Genomic DNA, 12,827 nt, shown 5'->3' on the forward strand with positions numbered 1-12,827 from the left:
GAATGGAGTGAGTGGGTGAGTGTGAGACGGTGACTCCGCCCAGCCCGGGCGTGAGGCACACACACCGCAGGGGACTGACCACGCGTGCGCAGGAAGGGGGTGCCGAGCGGCAGCAGAGCCCGGCCGCGCCAGAAGTGAAACAAAACCCACCATTACACTGAGACAGGTCTTACCAATCTCTAGAGAGGAAGAATTATAAATTTATATTAGAATCCCACTTTCTAGTTTTTTTTTTTTAATGTGGTTTGCTATTTGTAATTATGCTTCAAATGTTATAGTAGTCAACGTGTAGTTACTCGTCTGCAACGTGGGTCGGCCGTTTCAACGGGGGTGTTCCGTTGTGTGTATAAAGGCATGTGTTAAATTCCTCGCTCCGACACAGCTTTAAATACGTGCCTAAGCCGACCAGGAGGTACACCCACAGCCATGCCGCCGGTGCCCAGAGCTGGCAGCCCTTCAGAAAGGGCGCTTCAGCAACGCCCCCGGCACAAGCCGGCAGACGTGGTCTTGTCCGTTGATTCTGAATCTTGCCCTGGCGGCCCACGGAAGAGGCCTCGTTTGGATCCCTTTTCCTTCACAGACCCCCAGCTGCGACAAACTCATGCCAGAACCTGCTTCCGGGAACTCAGAGGACAGAAAAAAGGGGAACAGAAACGTGGCTTATACAGCTGATCATTCTTAAGTTCTTACTATGTGCTGGACACAGATTTAAATCCTCCAAGTGACAATATATGATTCTCACTAGAGATGAGGAGATAAGCTTAGAAGATTTAAGTGCTTTCCCAGCGTCACACGGAGAAAGGACAGATCTGGGATTCAAATCCAAATACCATAGAAAGATTGGTGACTAGATCCACCCTTCACCCATCTAGAATACATATACTTCTTTTAAATTTCCCACAACTAATTCTATAATAATGATCATTTCTAGTGCATGATTCTCTTATTTGAAGTAAATGGATGCCTTTGCCTCTTCAAAGAGTTAATCCTATGCTAACAAGACACTGGGCACATTTTTAAAAGTTAAAAAATAAATTGAAAATATGATTCATTGTAAGTTCATTGTAGAATCTGGCACTAAAATCGGTTCTTGGACAATTTCTCCTACAGTTTATACTGAGACCTCAGTAATATTATTTCACTGCATAAGAAGTCATATAGAAAGGGAATTTAAAAGGCTATTTTCCTATGTGAAGATTTTAAGTATATTTGATATAATCTAGCATAAGCACAATTTTAAGGAACATAAAGTGAGCTACAGTTTCCCAATCTATAAGTTATTTCCCAGCACAAGCCTCCATTTTCTCAAAATAACAGTATTGACTAATTATTGACTCATTTTTTAAATTGATCATCTAAACAAGAGCAGTATATTCCCATTAAAATGTCATCTATTGCTCTATATTTCAAAAAATACTTTTAAAAAAAAGGCTAGAAAAGTCGGCAAGTAGAGAAAAGGTTCTTGATACCTGGGGGGTTTCCAGTCCTTTGGTGACATAGTAGAGTGAACGTCCACTAAACCATAAAATTGTGTTAAAAAAAAGGAAAGGGAGAGATTATTGCTCAGACACCAAAGAACAGTGTCTGGTGAACCATCAAATGAGCCCAAGCCTCAATTTCCCCCTCAGCGAAATGCTTTCTTCATCTGGAATGTTAGTGTTTGCTGCCCCCTTTAACCTAGAAAATTATAGCCAATCCCATCCAGCTGAACTGCCCTTTTATTCTGCATCATTCATTCAGCCCCGCCGCCACCCCTTGAACCGGCTTCAGTGCTGTATTCCACCACATACCCTCATAACATATCTCACACCGCATAATGTTGTAACATTGAATATCATATAAAAAGTTTTCTCACAATTATCCCCTGATAGATTTAAGCTCTTTGAGGAAAATAAAAACCTCACCATGTCTTATATTATTTAATATTCCTTCACAGTCTCTACCTTTAAGTACAAAAGCACTATTGGCATTTAATTGTAGTACCGGAAGTGGTAAAAATGGTAGTAATAGCTAGATGCTAAAAACCATTATAAAATCACATCATATCACCATCCTTCTTTTTTCCTTTTTCTGTAAGGAATTTGCTTCCTTCAGAAACATGAGAGGCTCTCACTGGGTCAGTGGCTGTACATTACAGCCTCACAGCAAGATTTTTTTCCCTTCTTAGTACCAAAACCAAGTAGCAGGCAGATGCATTAGATTAGAATCTTTCTTTTTTTTTATGGAAGTGGGTTGGGGAGCAGCCTCAGTGGTTACAAAGCTCCCCAGGTCTTGGGGACACAGAGCCAGGACAGAAGACTGTCATCACCGTGGAAACCCTGAGTCCCTGACCCAGGGCTGGGGAAGGGCTGGGGCGGAGAAGATGGGGCAAAAAGATAGATCCTCACATGCGGTTTGACTTTTGGCGAGCTAATTGGGCATACTGTCTATGAAAACCAAAGGAACAATTTCAAATGTAATTATTATGCCATAATTTGTATTCTTTTAAGAGGCTTTCAAGAGGACAGAATCAGTACTCCCACTTTTTGTTACGTGAACTCATCCAATTAATGTCAGTTGGATTCTTCTTCACTAATAAACACTTCAGTGAGATGTTCTCCCCTCTCGTTAATAATTCCAACAATGTCTTTTTTAATGGGCAGATTTTTACAATAAAAAATAAATAAAGCAATAAGTAACTGCAAAATAAACATTTTTAAGTTGTTGCCTTTGTGGTTTCATATGGCGAACACCAGTCCTGCCTCGCCTGCCCTCTGAGCCTTCTGACATTTGGATGCAATTTGTTTCCAACGACAAAAAAAAAAGAAAATACGTTTTCCTTACTTGTGTCACCCAATCCCTCAACCACGGTATTGTATTAATTAAATTTGTAGAGAACAAACATTCCTGGTTCCATTTTCGCAGCACTGGGCTTCATCAAGAGCAACATTTCTCCTGCGGAGATGGGGCTGCGGCCTGGGTCTCCGGCTGTTTCTGGTTTCCCTGAGCGCCCTGACCTGCCAGTTCGCAGAGGACTGCGTGCTCTCCGTTCTGGTCTAATCATATCCTCCACAGGCTTTTATTATCACACTGACAACACTTTTTATTTTTTTTACACTTGTTCATAGGTGTTTCTCCCTCTATTATATTGTCAGCTTTCCGAGGAAACGAACACACACCAGCACCTGGCCCCCAGCCCAGCACGTGTGATCTATTCCCGTTGCACTCCAAATGCACAAATAAATCAAGTAAGAAAAACCAGAGTGTTTTCCTCATTCTTTTCTTAGGCTAGTTTAATTTAATACATTTTCAGGCTTGTCACAAAGGTCATCTGGCTAATCACGCTGCTGCTCAGTGCACGTTTTCCTCTTTTTTTGACTTGTCTTTATTTTCTTTAAGATTTCACAACTTGGATGAGAATAATTCGATTCCCTACCATAGGGTTAGAGTTTATATTCTATTCCATGTCCCATTATTACCCTAATTATTTCCATTATTATTTCAAGGAAAGTAAGAAATATAGGTGTCCAGGCCAGAAAAACACAGAACGTTAGAAAAAAAAATCTAAGGCTGCTTCATATTACTCTTTGTTACATAAAAATTTGTTACTGATAGATTAATGACTACAGATTTTGAGTGAAAACGTTTATAAACCAAGAACATCTTTTTTACCCAGAAATCCCATGTTTTATTCCTGAAGAAAAAGATAAGCATCATCAGATATATAAGAAAGATATATTCCACCTTTGGGCCCAAGCTGAAAATATTTCTTAAAGATGTTCTGATCATTAAAGCTACTTCATTATGGAATTTAAACCATATGGTTTCTGTGAATATTATTACAGAATTATTCAAATGTTTTAAAAATATTTAAGAGAAGACATAAATTGCAAAATCCAATAATTTAACTTAAAAGTTTATTTCAAATGTAGGATTAGACTAACAACAATAGGAAAAATACCAGGATGGTAACATCCTCAAATAATAAATAAAACAAAAATCAGATAGTAAGTGAACGATTAGTGCAACACATTTTTCAAACACTTAGGGGTAACAAAGGATAGAAACAAACCAGATTTCTTCTTACTACTGGAAAACTTTATGAGATATAAGGAAAATCTCAGCTAATACAATAAAAAGATACAAAACACAGGAAACAAGAAGTATAAAAATCATGCTGATACAAGTAAAAGTTGCTGAAAAGTAAAAAATAAAAAGTAAATATAAAAATTGGTTAATTTGCTACCACAATTCACACAAATGTTTTAATTCCTCTACCAACAGAGGCTCTGAGATGGAGTCCAAAACCCAAACAAAACTGAACAAAACTGACCACATTCATTTCAAACCAGACACCTAAAATAAGTCATTGGAAAGTTTTAAAGTACAAGATTGTGAAAATACATAGGAAGAAAAGACACAGTAAAAGAAAGTAGGAATCTCAAGACAGTTGGCAAAGTAGGATTTGGAGATAAACAAGAGTGAGATTTTTTAAACTATTATTTTATATAAAATCTATAAATATGTCTACAACTTTGATCAACTCTTATAACTAACACAGCATTAAAATTGAACAAAAATATTTATAAATACAAGAAGTACCAGTAGAAATAAAGTAGCAGTACACAGAACAAGTAGAGAGAAATAAGTTAGGCTATAAAAGAATAAAATCATGGAAATTAAATTTTCAAAAATAAGGAAATCTTACAACAGCTTTTGGAGGAAGTATATTTCCTTTTGGAGGAAATGATACTGCAGTGCTTTTTAATTTAGAAATATTTAGAAAATAATTATTAAAAAATACTTTATACAAAAAAGTATGTGTAGTCAAAGATTTTCTCAAAATCAATTCACAGCCTTAAAGGTTTTTGTTATTAAAAATGCTAGGAGCTAGATAATAAAAATGTAAAACAGAAAATGTAAGCAAGAAGGAATGAATAAAGATAATGAATAAATGAACTAAAAACTAAATGATTGAATACATAATTTAAGACACAGATTTTGAATAAAAATAAATTTATAATAACATGCACAAACTTAAATTAGTATAATTGAAAAAAGAAAAGATAATAGATCTTGGAAAGGGGGAAAGGGTATAAAATACAGTTTGGGGGAGTTTAAAATTATACTTTTAAATTATATATACCTGTTACAATATGCATTTTCATACATATTCATAAAAATTAATATTTAAAATAAACTGTTCTTCCAGCATTTTAGAAGGCACCATAATTGTCATTGTAACAATGTAAGTAATGATAACAGTAAGTCTGACAGACAGAGATTTTAATATGTGAAGTGTTTTTGAGTAAGTATTTTTCTGGTAAAAAGGAAAAAGACAGGGACAGAACTGTCTGGACATTTTTTTCCCCTGAAGTAATAAAGCTCATAGTAATATTCTCAAGTAAAACATTCTGAAGATTAAAATGTTAAATAACAAAACAATAAAGACAGGGAGTGGAAGTAGAATTTCACCTTTAAAAAACTGAATATAAGTTTTGAAATAATTTATAGTACTTTTTCCATCTCTAATCATAGATACACTTGGCTTTTCAGGGCTTACACTCAGGTCTCCAAGCCATGCTATGCAGTACAGTACGCTGACTGGGCTCTATCCCTCACTGAAGAGCATATTCAACCGTGAGCAGATCTGACGCCAGGAGTTTGGGACCCAGTATTTTATCACCGGAGAGCTGAGATAGCAATTATAAATTGAATTTTAACCTAAGTGGAAAAATATAAAACTATATCATCTAGAAGAGACTTGGGATGGCCAGGGAAGAAAACCAATTATGCAGAAGACACACTTTAAAATACAATGTAGTTTTCAAGATGGGTTCTCAAGTTCCATAATGAATTCACTAGCCAATTAAATGCACTGTCTTCTAACACTCTTTAAAACATCTTCTTTCAATAAATTTTGAAGTTTTAACTTCATGAATGGAGAAATATTAAACATTCAAGTGCAAAAACCCAGGGATTTTCACCCATCCCATGTTTTCCATCTACCAAGCACTTTGGATTTCTCCAAGTTCCTTAAGTAACATGTAGTATGTGAGGGAGGTGCACAGATGCCAAACCTCTGTCTGCAGAGACAACTTTGTCAGGACGTGGAAACAGAAACAAAGCTTGCTACAAGGTTTCCAGGCACGGAGGTCCAAGGACTTGGGTTGAAATCTGACCTCTGCAGAACTCAAACCACTGGGTAATATTCAAAAGCAAAATGTGGGCTTTAAATAACATTTCACATGCTGACTATAAAAAACCGAAACAACTTCTGGGTGTCCAGGCAGGACATTAAAGTTTTTAACAAATGGTAAATCACAAATCAAGTCAAACATAGGACCAGTGTTTGAATAAAAATACAATGGGCACTGCACTGTTACGGGGAAGAGTGAGTTTTTCTTAAGTCTTTAATCTCCTGGAACTCTGTTTATTTTCTTAAGTTTCAGAAGCATATACACCATAGGCATAGTATATTATTCTGGCTTCTTTCCTCCAAAATGAGGTCTTTTTATGTTTCAAGTACATAAATCAGAGCTTTCTTTAAAAAAAGAAAGTCTTTTAAAACTCGTGTTCTAAATAAGTAAATTTTGATGAATACAGAAATACAGAATCATCAGGTGTCGTGTGTGCTGTGTGCAAGCTCCTTACTCTAGGTCCCCTTCCCCCTGCCTCTGCCCTGCATGGGACAGTGCCACACAGCTGCGGTAAACGCACCCCCTAAACGCACCCCCGCGCCAGAGGCCCAGCTGTTCCCCGTCTGCTGCTCCCCTGCTATTGAATTCTGTTAGTATTTAAAGATACAGAAAATCAGAGCTGCAAGCAGCTTTGAAATCATCCCTTATGATGTTTTATCATTAATTGTCTCCATGTGCTACTGGAACAGATGAAAAATTGAGGGGGAGAAAAAACAAGTACATTGATTAAAAAGTTAATCAAAGATAAGTCTGATTGTCCTTTTGTTTTGCCCACTTGGAGAGCTGAGCCTCGTGCTCCCTGGGTCTCCTGCTCCAAGGGAGGAAGGCAGGTGGGAAGCGTCAGATCTATAGCTGGCCTCCACATTCCTACCTGGCCTCCGGACTCACTGGCCACTGTCCTAAAGCCACCGATCTCCCGATTACAGGGGCCCCCGGGGCACCTCCCTGCCGCGGCCACACTTAGGGGCAACCGTGCCGAGGGGGCAGCAGCCCCTCCCCGGGCTCTGGGCTTCACGGTCCCCTGGCTTTTGCCTGTCCTGACTGCAGTCCCCCGGCCCTGGGACCCGGACTCGCCAAAGGAAGCGCTCCCGGGGCGCCACGGACTGAACGCTTTCGTCCCCTGGGAGTGTGTGTGCTGAAGCCCCAGCCCCGCGCCATGGCGTTTGGAGGTGGGCCTTTGGGAGGTGAGGTTCACGGAGGGCCCTGAGGGCAGCTCTCACAGGGAGAGAGGCCAGAGTCCCCCCTCTCCCACTCTGGAGGCACATACGAAGGGGCCGTGTGCCAGCCGGGGTCCTCTGCAGGACCGGCTCTGCCAGAGCCTTGATCTTGGACGTCCAGCCTCCAGAACTGTGAGAAATAAACGCCTGTTGTTTAGGCCCCCAGCCGATTGTCTCTGGTTCCAGCGGCCTGAGCTGAGACGCAGGACAGGGAGGGGTCCCTCGGTGCAGCCTGGCACCTGAGTGTCCCTTCCAGCCAGTGCCTTGAGGGCCGAGCGGTGGCCCGTACTCTCCCAGGGACTGTTAGGCCCTGGCGGTCATCCTCAAATGCGTCCAGCCCAATACTCCTCAGCGAACCCCTCTGACCAAGTTCGCCTGGTAGACGGGAGTGTGTATATGACATACCAACCGAAAAGGGTGATATAAACCCTAAATCGTTACTGGTATTAGTTTGGAATATAAGATAATAGTGGAGTTAGAAAGCGGAGCTGCAGCACAGAGGACACCTCGGCCTCAATACCTTTATTCCTAAGCCAGCTGAGGAAATGGAACCTCAAAAAGGTTAAGAGTTTATGGGGTAGAAATAGGCACAGAATAATACTCTGTCAATCTGCATTGCTCAGCTCATTTTACATTTAAAACAACCACTTCTATTGTATAAAATGTCAAGAAAGAGGTTAAGATAAATTTTTTAAATTACACATACATACGTATGTCCCATTCTGTCTTCCAAGGGTTTGGGAACATTGCTATCACCGGGCATCCTTAACATTTTGCCACATGCTGCCATTACAGCGTGACAAATCAAAGCCACAGTAGTGGCCATGGCTTCTTGTTCCTTCAATTTGAACTGTCATCTCCTAACCCAAAAATCTCCCACATCAACTGAAGCAAAAATCTGACAGCCATGCTTATTATGCCTTTGGGGATGGAGAGATGAACATGGCGAGTTGTGCAGTAAGCAAAAGACAGCTGATTTGCAAAGGCTGACAGCTTTAGAGTCTGTCAGTAGGAAATACGGCGCGGTCACTCCAAAGGTGTTCTAATCAGAAACTGGCCTTTCATTGAATAAAAGAGATAAGATAATTTCTCTGGGAAGATTCAAGGAAGATCTTGTGAAAGAGGTCTCAAATGGTGAGGGTTTAGGCAAAAAGACACAGACAAAGACGTGGTAAGTGAAGGAAGTGCTATGAGCAGGAAGTGTCCAGAGGCGGACGGCGACAGGGCGCCGCAGGGGACAGTGACTAAGGTCAGCGCTATGGAAGATGGAGGGGCACCGACAGGGTGCAGGTGAGACAGGGGACGGCAGGCCAAGCAGAGACGGCAGGTCGTGGAGGGCTCACAGTCGCCCGCTAAGAGGCTCATTCTGACTTAGAGGCCGGGGAGCCATGAAAGATGATCCTCAGCAGAGAAATGATCAGAATGACAACCAAACAAATAAGAGGCCACAGGAAACAACTCCCAGATATGCTCCTTCTCACTCTCCACTGAGACGTACACCACCTGACCAGCCCAGTTCCTCGGCAGTCATGAGTGATGCCTTCTCACCAAGGTTATCCTTTCATTGTGATTTGACTAAACTTTTCAAAACCTGCTGATGTTTCCGCTTGGTGGCTGCCAAGGTTCCGACTCTGTCTCTGGCCCTCACTTAACGGCTCCTTGGCTGCCCTTCTCCATGTATCCATCACACGCTGAAAGTCCATCCAGGATTCTGCAGCACATCTCACTTCTTCCATTTCTTGGAATGCTCATGTTACATTGGCCTCTTGCACACCTGAAAATTAGATTGAAGTCATTTCAGGTTCTGACACTTCAAGAACCTCATGCCTCTGTGCTTGCAGGGTGCCCTTCCAGGCCCTGGGTGCACCCCTCTTGCTGAGACTAGATTTAGGGAGCTTTCGCAGTCAGGGTTCTGCCTGAGCAAGGATCGTCCTGGGCTTGTCTGTGAAGTTAGCTGACTATCACACTGTTCATTAGTCTGAAGTATTATTCCCCAAACTGACCTCTGTATTACCTGCCTCCTGTCCCTTTAAATATTTTTCATGAGTCTGAAGCCAACTTATCCAATTGTTTGGTGTCCTGAAGATAGCTGCTGAAAATAGCAAAATGTTTTAATTTCATAGAAAGATAATATTTAAGCAAAACATGCAAATCCCTGTTGGGACAGAGAAATCTTATTTCCATAGATAAAGTCCTCTTGAAACTCACCAGTTACCTCTTTCTTTCTGTCTTCTCCTCTCTTTCTGCCAACTTACTTGCTTTCCCTATTTTTTATTTCTAAGTACTGATCCCTAATGGGTCCTGCAGCAATTCTACATTTAATAGTTTTAAGTATCAGAAGACATTCCTTACAGAAATATACCCATTTGGTGGATGAATTTACTGAGATATGGGGAAGACATATGTTAGCTTTGTTTTTGAAAGTAATCACAAACTTAATATAGAAACTCTTTAGTCCACTGAGAAAGTTATGACCCTGATTTATAATTAGTTTGAAAAAAATCATGATTCTTTCTCCTGTCTTGGAAATAACCTTGGCTTTTGGCTAAGAAATCAATGACCTCATATCTATTAACTCCAGGACAGAAAAGCCTTCCTCAGACCTGGCTGCCCAGCACTTAAAAGAAATCCAGCCGTGGCCCAGGGAACCTCTTTCAGGAAAGAAGGAGCCACAGAAACCACGCGGAACCCTGCCATTTGCTCAGATCATCTCGTCCTAAATTCTCAACTTAGCAAATGCTACCTAGGCATGACTTAGTTTTCTGTCTTAAGAGAAATATTCTCATTCAGTTTAGAAAATAGTTTCAGTTTGTCTGTTGCATAGACAATTCCCCATAAATTGTAATTATTTATTCTGTAAATTACTCTGTAATTTATTATAATTTTTGCACAGCTTTTTCAATACCATTATAAATTTTGCTTTAGTTTCTGAACATTATAGAAATAACTCTCAAGACTATTGTCATATCTGCACTAAAATCATCTCGGTAATTCATTTTTTATGGAAATAGCTGGAATTTTTCGCATTACCTTCACTGATAAATAAGGTGTAAATAATCGTACCCAAGAATATTAGATTGAAGTCATTTCAGGTTCTGATGCTTCAAGGTCCAGATGAAAAGAATAAAATGGTTTATTAATTGTAAAATAAATTGGAAGTAACTGGTTTTATGGAACAAGGTCTGGCTTTGGAGCCAGGGAGATTAAAGCAGTGTCATCTGTTATGTCTAGGATTTGGGCAAATTACTTAACATCTCTTTACAGAAACTATGGGCTACTGATTACAATAATGCTGTAAAAACATATTATGAATGTATTAGAAATTTCCTAGCTCAGGGGTGGCTCATATTATATGCTCAAAAATATTGCCTCTCTTTCTGCTCTCCCCTGGGTATAAGGGTATTACAGCATTGTGGTGATGCTTTTCATCTGGACCTTGTGATTCAGTACGAATTACCAATATTTGTTCCAATAATTAAAATGTTGGCAAATTAATGATGGAAAATGAGTCTATTTGCTTCTTTCTAATCTCAACGGCATTTTGCCAACACAGATCTAAAGAGAGAAATGTTGTAATGCGTACTCTATTTTGCTCAGCGTAATAGTGCAGCATTTAGGCGGATGCTAGCCTGCAAATTTTATTTTACTTAAACCAAAGCTCCAGGTTGTTTTTCTCAGTGAGCCAAAAGACACTGTTGCTTGATTATGTGTCTAGCATGTCCTTGAATGAACATTATTGAGCTCATCTCTTTTGGAGTGTTTTATGTCATGTTTTAAATCTGTCTCACAGACTCCCCCAAAAGGAGGTTTTCATGTTAAAGCTAAAGTCAAACATCAAGGTAACTTAGTCAAGGAAGACAAATCATAAAGGAAGGGAAAATGGGGAACTGGAAGAGGAAAAACTTAGACTGAAGGTCTCAAGAGAAAATGAAGTGAGTCAGGAGAAAATTAAATAGTTGACTATTAGTTAAGTATTGACTTACTTATCTACATCAGAAAATAAGAGAGAGAGTTTGACCCAAGTTCTAAATATATTCATGTGAATGCACCTATGACTCCAACCCAGGCTGAGTATGCCACTTGAAGAACCTAAGATAAACCTGCAAAAGAAAACAGTATGAGCAAAAGCAGGGTTTGGGTTTTTGTTTGTTTGTTTTATTGCTCATATTTGAACACATCGTGAGATAAGTTCCAAACATCAATGAACTTCTTTACATGAAAGTCACTCAAAGCAATAGAAGATTCAGTGGAGACAGGAAGGTCTATCACACTGGAAAATGTATTAGACATGTTCTTTAAAAAAAAAATGCATACCCTGTAATTCATAATCAGATCTGAATTTTTTATCTAAATTCTAAGTCGGCTTTTATCTCAATATATTTTATCCCAGGTCTATGAAACTCTGTTTCCTCATGACAATAATTCCTGCCCATAGACATGTCTAGCACAGCACCTTTCCCAAACAGACACTGGAGAAATGGCAGAGATGGACTCACTAAGTAGGAGCTACACAGAGGAAGTTTAGAGGTCATGTGCGAGGGTTAAAGGTCTCCATGAGGAAATTAGGACTAGCACAATGGGCTGAATTTCTTTCTTCCCCAAATTCCTGTGTGGAAATCCTTACCCCCAGTTCCTCAGAATGCAATTGTATTTGGAAATAGGGTCTTTAAAGAAGTAAAATGAGGACATTTGCGTGGACCCTAAATCCAAAATGACAGGCGTCCTTGTAAGAGGCGATGAGGAGACAGACAAACAGGCAAAAAAAAAACCACGTAAAGACCCCGGAGGGGCTTGTAGATGACCCACGGAGAGGAGGAGCCTTAGAAAATACCCAGCTCTACCCATGGCTTGATCTCAGACTGCCGGCCTCCGGAAATGCGAGAAAAATGTCTATTGTTTAAGTGACTCAGTCTGTGGGACTTCGTGTGGCAGCCCTAGCAAACAAATACCGCCACATATCTATTTGCTGAGAATGTTTTATGAGATCAGAGAAATGAAAGGATAAGATGACTCATTTCCCCTCTAACTCTGAGATCTTACGATCTGCCAAAACTGAGATGGTGGGCAGTGAACATTTGTTATAAGCCTATTAAAGCCTCTTTCAGTGCTCATTTTCTGGGGTCATAGTGACTTTTTCTCACTCTCAATTTCGCCTCTTTCTTCAATATATCCCCACTTACTCTAACATCTTGTACCCCATATCTCCCTACTGCACTCTCCTCTTAGTTGAGTCCCTTAGTGCTACATACACCATAATGCCCAAAACAGATAAATCTCCATGCTAACTGTCCAGTTGGTCCACAGACATGTCCTGTGTTATCTATTATCTATATATTGATCTGTACTTCCTTACTAGACTGCCAACTGTTTAAGACAGAGACCACTGTATCTATTTTGCTTTTCCTAGGGAACTGAACACTATTAAATACTG

At 40.0% G+C, this 12,827-nt stretch overlaps 1 long non-coding RNA gene across 1 annotated transcript in view; it reads right to left on the minus strand.

The window, feature by feature from the left end:
* Positions 1-7,947: 7,947 nt before the first annotated feature.
* The window catches only part of LOC130681300 (uncharacterized), a 65,149-nt gene continuing 60,269 nt past the window's right edge, over positions 7,948-12,827 (minus strand). Inside the window, exon 4 of the long non-coding RNA XR_008994342.1 lies at positions 7,948-9,170. This is a non-coding gene — a long non-coding RNA (uncharacterized LOC130681300). The remainder of the gene's footprint in view (positions 9,171-12,827) is intronic.

The sequence above is a fragment of the Manis pentadactyla genome, chromosome 16, assembly GCF_030020395.1.
Source record: "Manis pentadactyla isolate mManPen7 chromosome 16, mManPen7.hap1, whole genome shotgun sequence".
Taxonomy (NCBI): domain Eukaryota; kingdom Metazoa; phylum Chordata; class Mammalia; order Pholidota; family Manidae; genus Manis; species Manis pentadactyla.